Genomic DNA, 10,328 nt, shown 5'->3' with positions numbered 1-10,328 from the left:
GACTCCATCAAATTTTTGAAACTTTTGCATCTTTGCCTAGGGCCTTCACCACACACTGGTATGCGTCGGTGCTATACACATCGTTTTTAACCCCTTTCCGCGACGGCATTTGGAACCGTTGCCAAGTGAGTGTGGGCGATAGGGGGTTCCTTCCCACACGACCCAGAAACCGTCATGGATAGGCCCTCCTGGCATACAGGCTGGGGCAAAATGAGCTCCTGTGTGATCGGATGAGGCATCGAAACCAAATCGTTTCCGTTCATATGTACATCCACATGGTGAATCTGAGAAAAACATTTCCGTTCATTTGTATATCACATAGTCAATCCAAGGAATACGTTTCCATTCGTATGTACATCCCACACATTCAATCCAGGGAAAACGTTTCCATTCGCATGTACATCCCACACAGGTTTATGTATAGGCTCATGTGTGATAGGTGTAACTATCACACATGCTCTGTCTTGGTTAACTGTTTGCTTTTATCAACTACATCACGCATGAATTGATGAAGAAAATTGTGTGGCATTGGGCTATCCATCACAATAGCTTTTACTTCTAGAACTGTTCGCAAAGTTCCATGACACATTAAGCAGGTTTATTAGTTTACAATTAATAATTCCAGTATTACGCAAATTCACATTTCATATCGAACAGTTGTTTACCAATTTCATATCAGGCACATAAATATATTTTAACATCACAGTATGATAGCTACCTGAAAACAGCATAGTACATCATATAGCTAGTTCAACTTCATCAGAACAATATTAGACAATATATTCATTTCCCTAATTGAGATCATCCAGGCTCATCTTATTCACCTCTGCTTTTAGTTCAAGAAGAACATGTTTTGCACTGGCCAACTGGGAAAGTGCCTCCGCCTTCGCCAACACCATCTTAGCAAAGTCTGATTAAAAAATCTGAGTTCATTCTCCACCTTCCTCTTTTTATCCCGCATCTTCAAATATTCTTCCGCATTGGAAACACTTTCTCTAAGCCTACCTCTGTTCTCTTCCTCATACATGCTCCACAGCTTTGCTAGGCACATCTTCGAAGACTGTGGCCACTCTTGATCAACCCACTCCAAGTAAGAACACTTGCGTTCATCCTATAATATTTAAAGCTAGATCGGTAACAATTGTAGGGAAATGGGTTTATAGCAACATAGAAAATCACCAATACTTATTTTGAAAAACTGAAGAAACAGGTTAATTATGGCATATCTTCTCAAAAAGATCAATGTGCAAATGAATTAATTGCTACTGAGACAAGAACCATATTCTAAAACATCAGAAGCTATAATTAATTACAACAACGCTACAAGTTCTTACTCATGTACTACTATAAATAATAAATTGAACATTTTATGAGGGAGGTAAATATAACTGCAACAGCAAAGCGACAGTGTTTAGATGACAGCAAATTGATACTAACAGGTGTGTGCATGCACAAATTTAGTAACATAGAACCTATAGCACTAAGGCCATCCACTATGTATGCCAAAACTGATGTAAAGACAATTGTTGCTACATCTCGCACCGGTGCCTTGCACTAGCGAGCCGATGCAGCGGAAAAAAATCAGGGACCCGGACTCCGAAGCACCTAGTTGCTCTGATGCCCAGTTCCTTCGTGCCATAAAGATTTAATATTTTACTGCTTGACTGCTCGGATTTGTGGACCAAAGTTGGCTGCACAAACTGCTGAAGCAGTGCCAAATAATTTTCTAATGGCACCGCTGATGAGATGGTAACATTTTTAGATACTAGGTACAAACTGTAACACTGTCTTAGGATGCGTTAGGTTGAAGGTGTGGTATGAATGGGTTGGGACCATGACTGTGTCTGAATCACATCTAACAAATGATTTGTAACAACGAAAGAGGGTCTAACCTTCTCTGCACATGCCATAAACTTCCTCCCACTATCCACATAATCAAATGCAACTAGTTTCACGCATGGAGATTGATGGTGACAGCGAGCAGACAAATCTTCAGCCACCCCGCTCCATTCATTGCAACTGATGGTCCTAGGGAGCTACAAGAGGAAGAAATGACTCAAATCGATCGTCTAGTTAAAATCCTTCACTCCAAGTCATAGCCCGAGAGAGAGAAGACAGGCCTACACGTATGGTGAAGGAGTTTGAGGAGGAGGAGGAACCGCAGAGGTCATTGAAGAAGACCATGGCGTCCCCGACGATAGGATGCGACATGGCGAGAGAGAGGAAGCAAGCGAGGAAGAGGCTATAGCTTAGGAAGGAAGGAAGGAGGAAATAGGGGAAATGTGATTTGTGGTTAGGGAGAAAAGGGGAGGGAGGAGGGGGCTGGGGTAGATATTTTGGCGGTAGGCCAAAAAATTCAAAATGTGGAGGGAAACATTACGCGCGGTGCCGCCGTACACCATTTACTTTGAACAATTGTGTGCATCGCAAACGATTCTTCTGCTTTACGCGCATGGGATGAGTTTGATAATTCAAATTTTGGTGGAAAATTCCCCGGGTACGTCATTGCGTAATTTAACATCGCATGCTAATTTGGGCACACAAAACAACGTACAGCACATAGACCACACTTACTAAATCGAGCAATTTTAGTAATTAAACAGAGCTAGTTGACCTAAACATTGCTCTAAAAAAAGACCAGCATTAAAAACAAAGCCTATGTAGGCATAATTTTAACAAATCCACTGCCCCGCCGTCCTATGCATCGCCGGTGTGAGATGAGACGTCGATGACTTGTCCTGGCGAAATGCTGCCGTTGGTGGACTCCGTGTCCCCCCTGCTGAAGTCGACTGCGTCCTCGTCCTCGTCCTCGGCACCGCCCTCAAGGTTGTAGTACTTGTAGTAGTGGTTGCGCCAGAGCTCGCGTTGGTACTCCACCGCCGATTTTTCGACAGACAGACTCTTCTCTACCTCGACCTCAGCCACGCGCAACTCCTCCTCCCGGCGCTCCTTGATCTCTGCCGCCTCCTGCATCTCTAGCTCCCGCTCGGCGATCTCATGAGGAAGTAGGTGCTCCATGGCCACCGCCACCTTTTCGGACGTGCGTTGCATGCTGGATTCCGAGGTGGCCTGGAATATCTTGGTGTATGTGTCCTTGATCTTGGCCTGGATGACCTCGACTCGGGCCAAGGCGACATCGGCGGCACGGATGCCAGCTCGAGCGCTCTCAGCGTTCGCAGCCGTCGTCACAGCAACAGCTGCAGCCGTCTCGGCTGCTGCAGCTGCCCTGTCGGCTGCTACAGACGCCCTCTCGGCAGATGCGGCCGCGCTCAATGCGGATGCGGTGGCACTCTCGGCGTAGGCGGCCATGCCCTCGGCACAGGCGGCGGCGCTCAGGGAGGACGCGGCCATCGTACGGGCCTTCACGAAGCGTTTCCAGGGCGTCATCTTTGCAAGAAGGGGTGCGGGAATGGGGATCGGGAATCATGGATTCGGGGGTTGCCGGCACTGGTGCAGACGAGCCGGTGAAGCTTAAGGAGGAAGACTTAAATAGACCCAGAAGTTTTCATCGCAAACGGTTCCTGCAAAAAAACAGTGTGTGATGTTCTGGATATTTTTTATTAGCTGTGAAAGACAGATTTGGAGTAAAGTGGCAACGAATGGTGTTTCAAATGTACGAGAAAATTTGTAGTACTAATACAACTATCATGTCAAATTTTGGAAAATTTCAGTGGTCGTTTGACCTATTAAGACATTTAGGTAATTTTCTAGCCATTTAATGACCGTAATTCAAATTTGAACTACATGTGCATGCAATAGCTAACCATAATGGTTTGAAAGTCATATTTTGTGTATTTGTGTGATATTTAATTCAATGTGCAATAAATTGGAAGGAATTTTCAAACATATTGGTCTAACGGCTATGACACAATTAAGCATGGACTGCCATGGCATTTAAAGTCCAAAAAATTAAAAAGAAAGATCAGAAACACATGAAACCTTGCTTGATGTAATGCTATGCCGCCAAGATGATGTGGTAAAAAAATTGGCATATTTGACGAAAGTTTGGACACACACCCCTCACAAACCGAAACAACTCAGTAGAAGGCTCGTGGTTCCGAGAGGGAACAATGCATGTTTGATGACGAACGGGAGATGGCTTCCCCTTACGACCTTCAAATTGTTTCTACATTTAACATGCACTAATACAACTGTCATGTGAAAATTTGGAATTTCAGGCGCCATTTGACCTTTTAAAGACATTTAAGTGATTTTCTAGCCATTTAATGACTGTAATTTTCAAATTTGAACTACACGGTTTGAAAAATCATATTTTTGTGTACTTGTGTGCGAATTAATTCCATGTGCAGTAAATTAGAAGGAATTTTCAAACATATTGGTCTCACGGCATAGACACATGCATGCAGTGCTATAGCATTTTAATTCCAAAAAAATAAAAAATAATTTAAAAAACATGAAACCTTGCCTGATGCAATGGCATGCCACCAAGATGACGTGGTAAAAAACATTGGCATGTTTTTTTTGAGCAAACACAGTGGGGAAAACCCCCACTATAACTCTGATTTTCATTAATAAGGATAATGTTACATAAACTGTACAATGATCATGGAAATGTGAAGAAAATCTACAAGTAGTCTAGCCAGCTCTGCATTCCTTCCTTCAAGCCAGTTTTGCTTTCTTGATAATCATACCAAAGTGTTCTTTGAAAGTACTGATACAACATGCCATATTCTTTTCGTTGTGATCAAATATGATACCATTTTGTGCTTCCACAAGTCATCATAGAACCAGCACAAGGACGTCGTCCTGGAACGCAACCTGCATGGCAACCTCGACCGAACACCACCAGCCCCCTGTCGCACGCTAGGGTAGGGTCATCAGGAAACTCCTGACGGCACACACACATCAAACTGAGATCCGGCGCGCAGCCACAACACAGCTCGCAAACACCAAAGTCATCGTCGCATGCCCACCACAGATGCCACTGCCACCCGTGCCTGCAGCCACGCCACTGCCCCTAGGCGAGCATGGTGCCTTTGCACATCTAGGCAGCCCCTGCGCCAGCCTCCGGGCCCGGGCAAAGGAGAGGAGATGCCCACTGCCGCTAATCACTACAAGAAATATGTCAACTAGTGACCTTCTGTCAGTGACCCTGGAAGAATTGGTCATAGATCTATGACCATTTCAGACCAATTGGTCGCTGTTCGGGGAGCTCCAAACCCTAAACTATAACGACCATTTTGGTTAGAAAGGTCGTAATTTCCTTACACGAAATGGTCATAAAGTAGATAACACTGGTCTGCTGCCTTATTTCTAGCTGATCATGACCAATATAGATGGTCATAACCTTGTAAATTGTGGTGGGTTGCTATGACTAGGCGCCACCTCATCAGTTTTGCCTATGTGTCATGTCCATGTGGCAGTTTTTTCCCTAGGTTGTGAAGCAACCTATATTTCTGTCATTCCCAAAATTCCCAAAAAAATCTCATAAATTCTTTGGGTCATATCTTCGTCAAATATGTAAAAAACCTTCCTTGTCTAGTTCAAAAATAATTCAAAAATATTCATTTTCCTATTCTGTTCAGAACAACAGTTTGTGAAGGAAGTACCACTTTGGCATGTCCAAATAGTATCCATTTTCTACAGTGCTTTCCTATGCCCAAATAACCATCCTCCACCAAATGCCAGCTCAATCCATTCATTATTTTGAGCCGAGCTTCAACATTCGTATTTATGTCCAGTATGGTAGTTTGTAAAGCAAGTACCACCTAGTCTACTCCTTTTGAGCTGAAATTTTTTGAAGACGGTCTTCTTAGTAACTGATCATCCTCAGCCAAAACTCATGCCCATTAGCCATGTACATTTCCCGTACCGCTAATCAAACACTTGGCTGATAATTCATGTTTGAGCATCAATTGGTCTCCTTGTGAGAATCTTATGTTGTAATTTTCTTCCTAGCACCTACCTGGGGAGTGCCCAACCCACTAGACATGCCTAGGCTTCCCAGAACACATGGCAACACCACAGTCACGCGGTGACCACACGGCGGGCATGCGAGTTTACGCGCTCTAGAGTTGGGGGCCTCGGCCACCACCCAAACCTCGACGTATCGCCACCAAACCATGTATTTATGATTAAATAGGTACTTATGTAACTATAAATGATTTTTGGAAAAAATAAATAGTAAACTATGAGGCAGCTGCAGTTCAAATTTGACCCGCTTCCTACTAAATCGGCGGGAATTTGTCTTTTTCACCAGAGCTGGATCAAAACTTTTGACGCCCAACCATTTTGTCAATTGTGCATTAAATATGGCCTAGTACTTTATAAAATTGATTTGGTCCAATTTTCCAACAAATATATGGTAGGTCCTTCAAAAAAAACTCATTCCGGGCACTCGGAAAATGGAAAATGTATTTTCCGTGCAAAGAAAATGAAAACTCCCTTAGGCAACATTAAGAATTCCAAGATGCACCCTTGTGCACAATATGAGATCATTTGAACAAACTATGCCATGAATGTGGCCATAAGATTGATCATTTGGCTTGAAAGCCCTGAATCTTCATGCATGATAGCTCATTTTTTAGAACACTTTTTTAAAATAATTGTCGTATTACAAGTTTATTATTTTTCCTGGAAACTTGGTCACATATAATGACACAATGCGAAGGTTTCCCAATTTTTTGATTTTTTTGAATTTTTTATGCCCGTTTTAAAATGTGGTCAAAACGGCGGGCTTGACCGTTCCTAGCTAGTGGTTGAATCTTGGAAACTTTTGATGTTTCTCTGATTAAATAGATACTTATGTACCTGGAAATGATTTTTGGAAAAAATAAAGAGCAAAGTATGAGGCCGCCACAGATCAAATTTGACCCGCTTCCAACCGAATCGGCGGAAATTTGTCTTTTTCACGAGAGGTGGATAAAAACTTTTGAAACCCAAACATTTGGTCAATTGTGCATTAAATATGGCCTAATATTTTAGAAAATTGATTTGGTCCAATTTTGCAATAAATATATTGTAGGTCCTTCACAAAATAAACTCATTTCGGGCACTCGAAAAATGGAAAACGAATTTTCCGTGCAAAGAAAATGAAAACTCCCTAGGCAACATTGTTTGACATTCCAATATTCACCCTTGTGCACAATATGAGATCATTTGAACAAACTATGCCATGAATGTGGCCATAAGATTGATCATCTCGCTTGAAAGGCATTGATCTCCACACACGGTAGCTCGTTTCTAAGAACACTTTTTTAAAATAATTGTCGTATTTCAAGTTTATTAATTTTCCTGGAAACTTCGTCACATATAATGACACAATGCGAAGGTTTTCCAATTTTTTGATTTTGTTTTGAATTTTTTATGCCCGTTTCAAAATGCGGTCAAAACGGCGGGCTTGACAGTTCCAAGCTAGTGGTTGAATCTTGGAATTTTTTTGGTGTTTCTCTGATTAAATAGATACTTATGTACCTATAAATGATTTTTAGAAAAAATAAAGAGCAAACTATGCGGCAGCTGCAGTTCAAATTTGACCCGTTTCCTACTGAATCGGCGAGAATTTGTCTTTTTCACCAGAGGTGGATCAAAACTTTTGACACCCAACCTTTTGGTCAATTGTGAATCAAATATGGCCTAGTATTTTAGAAAAATGATTTGGTCCAATTTTGCGACAAATATATGGTAGGTCCTTCACAAAAAGAACTCAATTCGGGCACTCGGAAAATGGAAAATGGTTTTTCCGTGCAATGTAAATGAAAACTCCCTTAGGCAATATTGTTTGGAATTACAAGATGCACCCTTGTGCACAATATGAGATCATTTGAACAAACTATGCCATGAATGTGGCCATAAGATTGATCATTTGGCTTGAAAGTCATTGATCTCCACACATGATAGCTCGTTTCTGAGAACACTTTTTTAAAATAATTGCCGTATTACAAGTTTATTATTTTTCCTGGTAACTTGGTCACATATAATGACACAATGCGAAAGTTTTCCAATTTTTTGATTTTTTGAATTTTTTATGCCCGTTTCAAAATGTGGTCAAAACGGCGGGAATGGCCGTTCCTAGCTAGTGCTTGAATCTTGGAATTTTTTTGGTATTTCTCTGATTAAATAGATACTTTTGTACCTAGAAATGATTTTTGGAAAAAATAAATAACAAACAATGAGGACGCTACAGTTCAAATTTGACCCGTTTTCTACTAAATGAGCGGAAATTTGTCTTTTTTATGAGAGGTGGATCAAAATTTTTGACACCCAATCATTTGGTCAATTATGCACTAAATATGTCCTAGTATTTTAGAAAATTGATTTGGCGCCCATCCATCCACCCATCAATTATCCATCCATCTATCTACAAAAAAAAGAAAATAAAATGAAAAAGAGATACCCCCCACCCGCAGCCCAAACCCTAGGTCAGATCCCATCGACTCCCACCCATCGCACCCCTCCTCTCCTCGCAGTCGCCGCCACCTCCTCCCTCGATCCAGTCCTGTCCCCGGCCTCCTTTCCCCGATCCAGTCCTCTCCCCGCCGCTCCCACCCACCGCCGACCTCGCAGCCCTCCTCACCACCACCGCCGACCTCGTCCCTCCCTTCCCTCACCATCTCTCCCTACCCTATGCCCCAGATCGAGTCGAGCAGGTCGGCCGACGCGCTAGGGTTCCGTTTGGTCAGCTCCGCGCCGGCTCTCCGGTTGGCCGCCCGCCCGACGATGGATCTCCCGCGGCTCTCCCACCAGGCGCTCTTCGCGGTCGTCCGATCCGCGGAAGCCGAGGACGTGCGCCGCCTCCTGGCCAGCGCCGAGGAGTCCGCGCTCTACGTCACGGCGGAGGCCGGGGCGCTCGTGGTCGTGCGCCTCCTCCTCCCGCTCTACGACCTCGAGGCCGCCAAGCTCCACTCCCGCCTCGACCTCGATGCCTTCCACGTCGCGCCAAGCAAGGGCACACCGGTGAGCCCCTCTTCTCGCTCGATTAGTAGCTTCCGCTGGGTTTTTAGAACGAGCCAAGTCCAGTGTGTTTTTGGAACTATTTGATGTTTAGGACCAGTGTGTTGCTATATTTTAGCTCAGCCCAGGGCTGCTGCCTCGACCTCGGCCAGATTAGGCTGAATCCAGGATAGCTTTTTGAGCTGTTTGGTGTTCTGGGCTTTGCAGTTCGATCGATTGCGCTATGGCACTGGATGTGTATGTGAATTATCTAGGGTTGTGGTTGTACCGGTGATAATAATGGTGGCTTTTGATGTTAGATATTAATATTATGCGTGGATGTGAGTAGCTTGCTGAATCAATAGGGGATGAGCTTCTCTGCAATTTATTGCGAATCCGCTGCCCGTCACTCGTTAGGTACTTGAGATGGTACTTGGTCCACTCCATTGTGGCCATAGCTTTGTTAATTGATGTATTCTTATGAACTGGGTACTGCAATTGTTGCTGCTGTATTCATCTCCTTCATCACCAGCGAGTAGGTGCCCCCGCTCTGTTTCGCCTGCCTGAATCAAGTGTGTGTGGTCTGGTGCTGACCTGTCGCCGTTTTGTTTCGTCTGTTTTCTGCAGGGCGAGCGACAAGTGCCAGAGGGAGAAGCGCAAGACCATCAACGGCGACGACCTGCTCTTGGCGATGGCAACGCTGGGGTTTGAGTGCATCGAACCCCTCAAGGTTTATCTGCAGAAGTACAGAGAGGTGCGTGCCTATTTAGTCATGTGGTAGTTTTTTTCTGAACTAATTCAGTATGTTGCTGTTGTGGCCTGAATCAGCTCTGTTTGGCACTTTGTTAGTCTTAGTTGGCAAGATTAAACACTCCTGTTCAGCTAGGTGACTGATGATACCCCACACTGTCTAGCACCAATCAGCTTATTGTCCTTAGAACAAGTGTTGCTTTATCCTTCCAATTGCTGTCATTCAGATTTTCAATTCTTTTCTGTACTGTTAATTCAGATAACTGAATGATTTGAAACACTAAGAAATATCTCCGGAATCCATTATTAAAATGAAGTCTTTTATTCAACTGGGACATGCATGTGTACACTACTTTCTCTTGTGTAGGGCCCAGCTATTTGACCCCAGTTAGCGGCAATCTAGTAGATGTAAAATTTATAAGAGAATAATTAGTGAATATTTCTCCTGCCTGTATCTGCTACGTGTTGTTTTCATCTTGATAGCTAGCAGCCTAGTACCATGAACTTTTATTGTGAAATCTCTATATGCTGTAAAATTAATTGGGTCAGTCACGAAATTGTTGTGAATTGTAAGATGCTTCGAGTAAATGTTTCTTTGCCTTCTCGCGTGTAGGCGGTCAGGCGAGACAACAAGCAGAGGTTCAGCCTGTTGGAGGAGAATGGCGAGCTGGTGATTTGGGTTAACC

The 10,328-nt window shown here is 43.5% G+C and overlaps 1 pseudogene; it reads left to right on the top strand.

Moving 5' to 3' along the window:
* The first annotated feature begins 8,679 nt into the window (after positions 1-8,679).
* LOC123101690 (ankyrin repeat-containing protein At2g01680-like) lies at positions 8,680-8,942 on the top strand (annotated as a pseudogene).
* The last annotated feature ends 1,386 nt before the right edge of the window (positions 8,943-10,328 follow it).

Source organism: Triticum aestivum, chromosome 5A (assembly GCF_018294505.1).
Source record: "Triticum aestivum cultivar Chinese Spring chromosome 5A, IWGSC CS RefSeq v2.1, whole genome shotgun sequence".
NCBI lineage: Eukaryota > Viridiplantae > Streptophyta > Magnoliopsida > Poales > Poaceae > Triticum > Triticum aestivum.
Note: the sequence above shows the minus strand (reverse complement) of the source record. Positions and strands in the feature narration are given on the sequence as shown.